We start from the raw sequence: 12316 nt of genomic DNA, 5'->3' as shown, positions 1-12316 counted from the left end.
ATATATATATATATTTATATATATATAGAGAGAGAGAGAGAGAGGACGTATCACATGAGAATAAATGGTGGAGATGTTTAATTAAAAATACGGGACTGTTAAGAAAAACATAAAAAAAAAAAAACACAATTTCTGTATTATTCGGAAGTGCATTTCCGAAAACACCAAAAAATATGAAAAAGTTGTTTTCGGAAGAGAATGAAAATTAAAAATAGGTATTTTGGCAGTCCCTGGCAAAGGCGCCAAAAACTTGATCGAAAAAATAGCAAGTGTATTATATATATATATATATATATATATATATATATATATATATATATATATATATATATATATATATATATATATATATATATATATATATATATATATATATATATATATATATATAGGGAGCATATCAAGTGAGAGCATTTTTAAATGAGAGATGAGAGGAATAAATATCAACCTTTGGATTCATCCAGAGAGAGAATGTTAATACATTAATATGGTTATTAATTTCTCTCTCTTGATGAATCCAAAGGTTGATATCTATTCCTCTCATCTCTCATTTAAAAAATGCTCTCACTTGATATGCTCCCTATATATATATATATATATATATATATATATATATATATATATATATATATATATATATATATATATATATATGGGTTTTGCTACAATAGACCCACTTTTTTTTATGAAAGTCTATTTTAGCAATATGCATCTTAGGGTGCATTTAAGTATTTTTTAGTTAAAACTTACTAAAACACACCTTCATAAAAATAAGTGGGTGTATTATAGCAAACCACTTATTTATATATATATATATATATATATATATATATATATATATATATATATATATATATATATATATATATATATATATATATATATATATATATATATATATATATATATATATATATATATATATATATATATATATATATATATATATATATATATATATATATATCATAGAATATAATATAGCTAGATGAGTATTTGGGCAAGTTTGCCACTTGTCATGTTTTTAGAAGCCTTCCTATTTTTATATTTTCTATTAATAGTAAACTTACTAAAATTATCTTTCTATATTTTTAAAATTTTTAAATTGTTATTTCTTAATCTCTCAATAATTAATACAATAATTAATAATAAATACAAATAACCAAATCGGCGCTTATCAGAAAATAATATATTTTTTTATTCTTTATTTTTTAAATTTGTTACATCTGGGAATTCCAAACTTCATCAGAAAATAATATGCTCATTCAATACAGTAATTATGCGCCGCTTCCCCTAATAAACTCTTCCTAAACCCTATCTCTATTCCCAAACCAATTTCTCTTTTCACGTACCTAATAATGTCATCATAAATTTTTTCCCCCAATTCATTTTGTAAAATGGAATCGTTTCTACAATTTTCCAGGTATTCACTATCAATTTCTTTTGCTTGAACACATATAAATAGGAGCAATTTCATTGATTCTCAATCATTCTCCTTCTGATACGTACATCTCTGCATATTTTCCTCTTTTGAATTCTCGATTCTGTATCAGGTTGTTGCAATGGCTGCCGTAAGAAATGATTTTGTTAAGGAAATCAATCCCTCTAAGGAATCTTGGGACATTGTTGTTCAGGTGATTCGCTTATGGTTTGTACCAGATATGAATTTGAAAGAATTTTTTTTTGCGATGAAGATGGTTCTAATGGATGAGAAGGTTGTTTGTGGTTGTTGTTGTTTCCTTTTCGTATTATGCTAATTATGGTGGAATTGGAATGGATAATTTCGATTGTTGTTTCTGAGTTTTTTTAAGAGTTGAATGGTGATGTTTAATTTTAAATTGTGACAGGGTGGTTGACTCAAGATCCAATTGATACATTGTTATCATCCTGCAAATGTTATGAAATGACGAAACAAACAACCTAGCAGTTGTGTACCCCTGTTTTGACTGCGAGTGCGACTTTTGAGTACTGGTCATTGTGTTGTTTGTATTGGTGTTGTGTTGATGTGATTTGTGAGTTGCTGTCGTGTTGCCGTTGTTATTGGTAATTTTTTAGTGCACATACTGGAATGGTGATTCTACTGGTGAAAAGATGATATTTATAATTATGTTCCATACTGCATTTGTGCGGTCAAATATAATGATGCAGATCCTTGATGAAGATGATATTTTGTTGTTGGGATGCTAAGGATCAATATCTTTAAAAATTCAAACCAGAGGTAAGTTATGATTATTCTTTTGTTATAAAAAAATTTCTTCTGCCTATAATTTCTTAGTGCCATTCTGCTATGTGCAAAATCTTTGTCACATTTCTCTAAATTTTTGATAGAGTTTCATGATTCCTATTGTCATTTTTTAACATAATTGAATTGTTGAGTATAGTTACTGGTTGTTCCATGCTTCTTATTCTCATTTCCTAACATAATTCAAATAGTTTCGTTTCCAATTCGATATTTCATTAAACGAGTTTGAAATTTAATTAATGGAACCAATATCTGCCATGTTTACATATCTATTTTGTTGAGTTTACATATCTATTCAATATAATTTTTTTTTGAGTTTACATATCTATTCAATATACAATTTGTTGTATATAGAATATCATGATTTTGTTAGTCTTTTACTTATAGCCCATGATTTTGTCTAAGAATAGCTTTAGTTTGAGCATTGAATATTGAAAATATTTAAACTGTTTATCACTTTTAGACTTAGATTAATGTTAGAGAATCATGACTGACATGTTATTGAAGGGATTATATACAACTGATTACAATTCAACAACAAGTACAAGCATTATTGATGGAGCATATTAATATTAGCCAAATGATCCTTCTAAATCCATCCTTTGCGAGATTTTCAGGGAGGGTAGGTAAAAACTTATAAGGTGAGGGATGTCTCCCACCTATAAACTCAATCTCAGGCCATATCTTGAGACTCTCATGTTATATTTTTTGGATTTGAATTTGATTTATTTATAAAAACATGTTTAAGCAACAAATTGGTGGTTAAAATTTGGTAAATTTCAGGGAAGAAATGGAAGGGGCTTTTTGTTTTCAGATGTAATGATTGTTAGAGTGGGCCAATAGAAGAGAAGGAACTGATAACAGGTCTCTATACATACTTGAGAAGTCTAAAGTATTTAGGGAAAATTTGCAGTTGCTGAAGTCACGGATTGAGGATTTGGTTTAAACGCAGTAACTGTGTCGTTATTGATTTTGGCCATTTGATATTAAATTAACGAGAAGATGATTTAATGATGATTTAGAAAAGAGGTGAGAGGAGTTGACTGATCTCAAATCGATGGCTAAGATCGACTAATGCATGTAACTGTTTGCTTAAATCCTATTTTATTCTATGTATAGGTTAATATATTCTACATGTTAAATTTCAATTTGAACATTATTTAAATTCAGTTATTACTATTTTATTTTGTATGGAAATTATGGAGGATCATGAGCTATACTAGAGAAGCACGAAAGTTCTAATTTGAAAGAAAATTAAGCATTAAAAACAGAATATTTCAATTTCAACATTATTTAAATTTAGTTATTACTATTCTATTTTATATGGAAATTATGGAGGATAAGCTATATTTGGGCAACACGGAAATTCCAATTTGAAAGAAAATTAAGCTTTAAAAATAAAATTTATTCAACTCACATAATGAAGACAATGTTAAAATTGATAATCAATCAATTGTATATAACTAAGAAAAGAGATACATTCTAAACTATTTTTTTCCTTAATATATTTTCTAAAAATAAATAAAAAGATCCAACCTTTTTAATTTAATGAAAAAACACTGTTGAATTTACAAGACATTTAAAAAAATTGAACCCCTTAAAGTTGTTAAAAAATTATTCATTATTATTAAAAAGTAGTTTAGAATTATCAAATTAACAATTATTTTATCAAATTATTCTGACAATTGACGAGTAATTATCAAAATAATATCTATTCTATTTTTAATTAACAGTTGTCTTTATTTGAAAAATAAATTTTTGGTTTTTAATTGTCAAATTTTTTTTCTCCGTCTAATGCCCTTTCTTTTAAATTTTTATATGATTCTAAATACATGTTATACCATATCAAATTAAATAACTTAATAGTACAAACAACTAACATTTTATTTCACGGTTCACTGTCAAAATAATATTTATTTTATTTTAATAAACAATGCTTTATTTAATTTAAAAGACAATTTTATTTTTAAATATCAAGTTTTTTTTTTCTTTTTCTGCATAACATATCATTTTTTCTATGATTATTTAATACATTTAAATTTAAATAATTATTGTTTATTTTAATAATTAATTTATTTATATTAAATTTACATGTGTATTTAAATATATTTTATACCGTATCAAATATTTTATTTTATTTTATTTTATTTATTTGTTATTCATTTAATTTAATTTTGTTAATAAATTTTAATTATTGATTAATAGATAAATCATAATAACTTTAGATTTGATCTTTTGTTTTCGTTTAAACAAAATAAAATATAATAATCAAACGTTTTAGAACCTTGGACGCCCTTTTAATTTGTCTCGTGCCTCGCACGGGTATGCACACTAGTATATATATATATTGCAATGTAGTAAAAGTTAAATCAATGATTGTTTAGTCAAAAAAGAAAGATATATAGAAACAGGGATACCTTCGTGATTGTATTATCTAGAGAGCAGTTGGCGAGTTCAAGTTCTTTCAACTGTGGAAACGGTGGCCCATATTGTTTAGGACAAATGGAGACTAAACGTGGAAGATTGCAAAGTTTTAGACATCGTAATATTGGAAGGTGAAGTTGAATCTCATTGTGGGTTGAACGGTCATCAGTGTAGTGTCCAAATATGTATTCCAATTGCATGCAATTTTGAACATAAAGTGTTTTCAGTTTTGGGAATACATTGCCCCAATTATTGCCACCACTTTCATCATCTCCAATGTCAACTATTATATACTTCAATTCATCACAATTCTCAATTCTCAATGTTTCCACCAACATTTTTTTAGAAATAGAAAGGATCAACACAGACTTTATCTTCAAAATTCCGGACAGAGTAATATTTTTTATATGGCACAATATGTGTGATTGTACCGGAAGGCATTGAACACGTTCCCATATTTGAAGATGGTGTGATACCTGTAATGTAATCCCAATATATATAGAAACAATTTATCAAATCAAACATTAATGAAGTGCGTATACAACTTATGGAAATGAAATATGTGTAACATTTTCGTTATATAAGTCTTAAGGATACGTGTATGTTATCTATTATTAGATTTGTGGATCTAACTTTTTAAAACACTTCAAATAGTTTGCAACTTCAAATAGAAGACTTCAAGTTTTGAATGTTTAATATGCATCAATGTTATCAATAGAAGATACAAGATACACAATTAAAAGAGAACATATCAAAATATAACAAAAAAAAAAGGTGAGAGTGTTACTGATGCTGGTGAGTTGTTCTGCAATGGATCATCATGAACTGATGGGACTTTAGTAGTTGACATAAGCCCAAGTTTGTGTCTAGAAGTTGAAGGTGACTCATTTAGGAACGAAGAAGTGGAGTGAGAATATCTTGGAAAAATACCCATGAAATTTGGTAATTGCCAAAGCTCTATTTCTTTCATCAAATTTGGTAATTGCCAAAACTCTATTTCTTTCGGTGAACTGAGTTCATCATGTTGGTATTGACCAAATATATATTTCAGCTTATCACATCTTCTAATGATGATAACTTCTAGTACTGGAAGATCTTGAAAAGAGAGGAAATGAAATAATAATTCTAATTGGTGACATCCTTCAATATTAAGAACTCTTAGTTTTTGAAACATTGGGCCATGATTCTTGTCATCTATTACTATATTTTTCAATCCCTCACAATTAACTATTTTCAATTTCTCTAGAAGAACCAGGTTCCGAGGAGCTAACAAAGGAGAGAGGCTAACCAACATTGGGCATTTCTGCAGTGTAACACCCTTCAGATTGCAGAGATTAAGTGAGCAATCGAACAATCTTTGTAAATTTTTACACTCCATTATCAATAGCTCCTCCAAGTTCTTCAAAGAATCAAAAGAAAGGGAACCGTTGAACAGTTCTTCCAAATTTTCCATTTCTTCTAACTCTAGTACAACCAAATTGGGCAATACATTTGGAACTTGAGAACCAGTGGTGTCAATGAGACGATGTAATTCGGAAATACACCTCAGACGAAGCTTAACAAGGTCTTTCATACCTAGATCTATAGGAACAATTTCAGGCATGAGATTTCTCCATCCCTTCTTAATTCCATTTAGATTAAGAACATATATTGTTTGCATGCAATACTTGAATGTTTCTCTTGAAAAAACACATTCATCATCACCTGCATCGAAAGTCACATATTTTGATAGTGAATCAATAACCGTATCCCACCCTTTACGGATACGATACCTTTGCAAACTGGGTAAGGTTATTTCTCGACAAAAATTATTAAAACTGTCTATGAAGTACAACTCTTCAAGAGTTGAGCATCTTTTAATAACCTCAAATGGATTATTCCTTCTAATTTCACAATCTTCCAAGTTTAACACTTTGAATTTCCCTAACTTTGCAATTTCGTGTGGCAATTCATTGATTTTGCAATTAACCAAATCAAGAGTCCCAAGACTTTGGAGATTTCCCAAAACAGAGATGTCACTCAAATCAATTCCATCAACCAGTACAGATCGAATATTTGCTAATGACTGAATTGAACGTGGAAATGACATGGTTTGTTTGTCATGTCCTGTAATGTACAAAACTCGAAGCTTGACAATATTTTCAAAAAAGGAATTTGGGACTTCAATACATTTACGGTCTTCATCTCTTTCCATGTCGACAACTAGTATCTCAAGTTTGGAACCATCATACTTACAGGAAAACAAATCCATATCCTTCCCTTTACAAAATAAATATTTAATATTTATTTTCCTTTCAAGTGATGATTTTTGACCTTTGTTAGACAAATTTATGCCTTGAATCTCTTTGTTTGCTATCCATTGAGCCATTTCATGAACCAAATCATGCATTTTTACATGTTTTTCACCGACCTCCATCAAAAAACAATTATCTATGAGTTTATCTTTGGCTACAACCACTTTGTCTCAAGCATCATTGTATCTTCCATTATCTTCCCCAAAAAGGCCGGTTCCAATGCCAAGTCTAGTTATAATTTCAATCGGAATTTCTTTATCTTTTGGGAATATAGAAGATACGAGAAACAATTCCTTGACTTTTTCATCCTTGATATAATCATAGCTATACTTCAAACATTTATAAACTTCATACTTTTCGTCATTAACATTGTCCATTTCCACATGATTCTTCAAGGATTTTAAGGTAACATCCCAGTCACGCATACGAGGTTGTTGGCCCTTTAAAGTGCTGGCAATAATTGCAATTGCAACTGGTAATTGTTTGCATTCCTTAGCAATTTTACGTGCCTTAGTGATCAAAGTATTTGAAGAATCATTGCTTATACCGGCATACATTTTGAACATGGTCCACGCTTCTTCTTCAGATAAAAGCTTCAATTCAATCATCTTATCACAATCCAATGTATTGAATATTCGTTTACTGCGCGTGGTTATAAGAACTTTGCAACCTTTGTGATTGTCTCGGTTTGGAATTCCTGTTTGATCAAAATCAAGAGGTGGAACTTGATCCCACACATCATCTAATATTAGAAGAATTTTTTCACCATTTGTTAATCGGCTCCAAAGTTTTCTGGGCCGGTCTGATTCATTACAGCCTCCCCATTTCAATCCTAAAGATCCAGCAATATCATCTTGAATTTTTTTTGTATTAGGAGTAAACGACACTGTTGTAACAATTACATGAGCGAATTGTTTAGATTTCATTAGTTCTTTACCCACTTCGTTGGCCAATGTAGTTTTTCCAGTGCCACCCATCCCTTGCAATACGACAAGATAGTTTTTTTCATCATTTAGTGCATCATACAACTCATTATATTTTGACTCTCTACTTTGAAAAGAAATGTAATATTTTGAGGAATAACGCTCAACATTGGGAAAATGACGAGAGAGTTCAATATTTTCAAATTCCCCTCCCCTTTTTATTAATCGTTTAATCTCCTGTGTGTCATTTGCCAACGCCTTTCCCTTTTTATATTGCCATATGCAATCAGGACATAGTCCAAAAAAACATGTTTGTTTATTTTTGATGTCCTCTTTAATGAGCTTATCGGCTTTCTTCTTCCATAAATAAACATTTGCTTGAATATCATTATCTCTTCCTACTGCTACTTTAGCCCGTTGCTCCATTGTTTTTATTTCTGCTTCCAACATAACCTTTTGTTCTTCAAATTCATTAGCAATGCATGTGAAGCAAAATACATGACGTAATTCTACTATTGCTTCATTTATCAATTTCTTCACAAATGTCTTCCCCAAATCAGTTAAAAAACTTTCCATCTAATGTAGTTTCAATAAATCAAAGTTAGCCATAAATGTATAACAAAACTTCAAATAGACATTACATTGTTTTGCACCGAAATACACTTGTGATTTCGTTTAATTTTTACATTTTAAAAAAAATAGTATTCGTGTTAGTATCAGTTTTTTGCAACAATATACACTTGTGATTAAATTTAATTTTTATATAGTATCTTAAATCTTCTATTTCATCTTTCAAAAATGTATTAACAATGATGAAAAAAAAGAAAATATTGCAAAAAAAACAGTATTCAATAAGATTTTTAATACTAATACTTATAAAAATTATTAGTAATTAGTTGTTCGGTCAATATATTTTTTTAGCTACCGGGTGTTGAATTGAATCAATTAGAGAATAAGCATTTTTGAAAAGGGAAAAACTATCCCTTTTTAGATATTCCACATAAAAATATTATTGATGTGGCAATTTTAGATGATATGGATGATGTTGTTTCGACACAAAAATCTACGACCCTAATTAAATATATTGTTCAATAATTTAGATAACGTTTGAATATTTAAAAAATTATAAGTAAGACGGTGCTATTTAATTTTAAAAAGTGCAATTCAATAATTGTTCTACATTTCCTTTACTTTTTTTCTTAACTTCTTTAAAAATATTATATCTCCTTCATTTTATAGATGGAAGACATTTTACACTCAAATGACTTAGATCCATTTTTCGAATAATGCTTTTTTAATTTTGTATTTTATTTCTAACGCTAAATAGACATGTCTAATAGGTACAATGAATATCTATTACTCAAATTATTAAGTTATATCGTTAAATTTAGCTAAGTTTGTGTGAATTATTTTATTGAAACAGACGATCTTTTATCTTTTAATCTCTGAAGAAATGTCTTCAACGGAATTTTGTGAAAATGATAATACTTAAGTTATATCTGTAATTTTTTAAAATATTGTTTAATACTCAATACATTTTTTATTATTTGGTTTATTTGTTAAGCTTAAGATTTTGTTTTTTCTCTAATTATTTGTTTATCAAACATCTAAGATTTCGTATTTATTAGTTCTTACTTTAACTTGGATTATTGTTTTTAAACAAAATTTATATTATATTGACTTAAACAATTTTACTATATCGACTAAACTTATAGATTCGATTTTACATTTTCATATATATATATATATATATATATATATATATATATATATATATATATATATATATATATATATATATATATATATATATATATATATATATGACATATTTAGTGAGTAATAGGTACATTGAATTTCAATTTTTTAAATTATTAAATTCTATCATTAAATTTTGTCAAGATGGTGTGAATTACTTTATTGAAACAAACGGTCTTTTGTCTTTTAATTTTTGATGAATTTTGTGAAAATGATAAATCTTATTTAGTGTACATTTTGTAAGCTTAATATGTTATTTTTTGTCTTATTTAATGTTCATCAAACATCTAAGTTTTTCATAAGTTATTAAGTATTACTTATTTAAACTTGTATTGGGTTTTGAAAACAGAACTTGCATTATATTAACTTACACAAGTTCACTATATCGACAAAACTTATAGGAATGATTTTACCTTTTCAAAATATATATTAGCAATGATGAAATAAATATAAAGATTGCAAAAATTAATATATATTGAAATTCTTATTGATTAGTCGTTAAACTGTTGACCTCTAGTAGAGAATAAGCATTTGAAAAGTAAAAAAAAAGTTTGTAATGATGCCAAATAGGAATATATTTGATGTGAAAATTTTTAATGACGTGGATGATGACGAGCTGACACAAGAGTGCTTTTGATTTAATCTATTTTCAATAATTTAGATTACATTTAAATATGTAAAAATGATAAATAATACATTGCTATCTAATTAAAAAATGTGAGATAAATGAAAAAAATTTAATAAATGTTTTCTATTTCTTTACTTCCTACAAATGTTTTAAAAAATATTACATCTTCATTTTATGGATGGGAGACATTATACATTCAAACGACTAAAATGAACTTCATCAATTTTCGAAAAATGGTTTTTTAATTTTGCATTTTATATCTTACGGAAAATAGACAATGTCTAATACGTAAGGTTAAATATCAATTACTTAAATCTTTAAGGTATATCGTTGAAATTTGTTAAGATGACGTGAATTACTTTATCGAAACAAGCGATCAATTATCTTTTAATTTATGGTGAATATTTCTTCTATTGAATTTTGTTAATATGAAAAATCTTAATTTTAGAATAATTCTTTATTTTGTGAAAATGACATATCGTAATTTTAAAGTAATTCTTTCATTAACTTAAATAAAATATTTTTCTAAAATTTTATCATTCAATATATATATTTTTATTATTTAGTATAAACTCAATTTTTTTTGTCTTACTTTATATGTTCTTCTAACATTTATGCTTTAATTTTGTAAGACGTTAATTGCTTTTTCTAACCTCTAACATTTTGACTTTATTTAAAAAACATATAGAATCAATTTTATATTTCTATTGATAGGTAAAATCTTTTCCTGGTCTAATGTTTATGGTAGTTCCTGGAGTAGGTTAGATAAAATCCTTCTGTCGGAGATAAAGATATTTCTAATCATAGTTGAATTTGAACTAGACCTTATAATATAGACCGGGGCCAAACCCCTTTAAATCCCTTAGAGGAGTGTTTTGGTGGGTGGAGCTTATAGTGGACGAGGTTGTAAAAAATATAAATAAGTTAGACAACCAAACAATTCCTAATGATAGTTCCACTATAGAAGAGAGGAGGGTCTGTAGAAGAAAAGTATCTAAGATGGTTTGGGATATCTTTCATATTAAGGAGAGTATACTAAGACAAAAGTAAAAAAATAGATGGATTAAAGAAGGGGACTTGAACACCATATATTTCTACAATAGTGTTAAGCTCAAAAAGGGATCAGGGTGGAAGGAGTTGAGGTTAAACAGAAAATCAAAAAATTCTTTGAAGATAAATTTGATGTTGAATCTTTTGTTAGAACTTTAATAGACAAAGTTGAATTGAAACATTTAACATCAACTGAAAGAGATGGTCTGGAAGAGGAATTTTCAAAGGAGAAAGTCAAAGAATCTATATGGGATAATGAACGGGATTGAAAGCTAGAGATGATGTTGAGAGTTTTGTTATGGATCTTCGTAAAGGTGGTAGGTTACCCAAAGCTATGACAAACTCATTCTTAGCTTTAGTCTAAAAAGAGAAAAACTCTTCGTAGAGGTGGTCGATTGGTCTTCGTAGAGGTAGTTAATTCAAAATTTTCAGCTGCAAGGTTGAAAAGTGGTTATAGGTCAAGTGATCTCAAAAACTCAGACTGCCTTATACCTTGTTGGAAAATTCTGAACGGAGTGCTGGAAATTAATGAGATGTTGGACCTAGCAAAGAGAAATACAAGGGAGTGCATGTTGTTCAAAGTTGACTTCACTCAAGCGCAGGGCCGGCCCTGTGGGGGTGCAAGAAGCGTCACCGCACAGGGCCTCCAAATTTAAAGGGCCTCAAATTTAATTGGGCCTTAATATAAATAAACCATTAAATAATATATAAGGCTTGGGAGGATATTTAGACACATGATTCAGTATGGCCAACCGGTTGTGCGGCTGATTTTAGAAATAAGACTTTGTGGGTTCGATTCCCTTCTTCAAAATTTTTAATGTATAAATTTTTCATTTTTTCATTATTAGAGAAAAGCTACCACCCAATTTATTATAACACAGAATCAATCTTAATAATTCAATTTCTTTAATCAACTCTTTTTTTTTATTACATTAATCAACTCATTTTACAACTGAAAGATCTTTCAAATTTTATTTTAATACAATTTCTTTCAATT

General features: G+C 28.1%; 1 long non-coding RNA gene and 1 pseudogene across 4 annotated transcripts; one reads left to right on the top strand and one right to left on the bottom strand.

Annotated features, from left to right (window-relative positions):
- Positions 1 to 1287: 1287 nt before the first annotated feature.
- Positions 1288 to 3392, top strand: LOC131593404 (uncharacterized). Of its 4 annotated transcripts, none has more exons than XR_009280954.1 (4): positions 1288 to 1423; positions 1554 to 1715; positions 1848 to 2043; positions 2149 to 3392. It is a non-coding gene; the product is annotated as an uncharacterized LOC131593404 (long non-coding RNA). The 4 variants fall into 4 exon arrangements; XR_009280953.1 differs by having other exon boundaries at positions 1848 to 2218; positions 2750 to 3392; XR_009280952.1 differs by having other exon boundaries at positions 1554 to 1634; positions 1848 to 3392.
- Positions 3393 to 5417: 2025 nt separating this feature from the next.
- Positions 5418 to 8459, bottom strand: LOC131593403 (probable disease resistance protein At4g27220; annotated as a pseudogene).
- Between the last annotated feature and the right edge of the window lie 3857 nt (positions 8460 to 12316).

This window comes from Vicia villosa, linkage group LG3 (assembly GCF_029867415.1).
Source record: "Vicia villosa cultivar HV-30 ecotype Madison, WI linkage group LG3, Vvil1.0, whole genome shotgun sequence".
Classification (NCBI taxonomy): Eukaryota; Viridiplantae; Streptophyta; class Magnoliopsida; order Fabales; family Fabaceae; genus Vicia; species Vicia villosa.
This window is presented reverse-complemented; position numbering and strand designations above follow the sequence as displayed.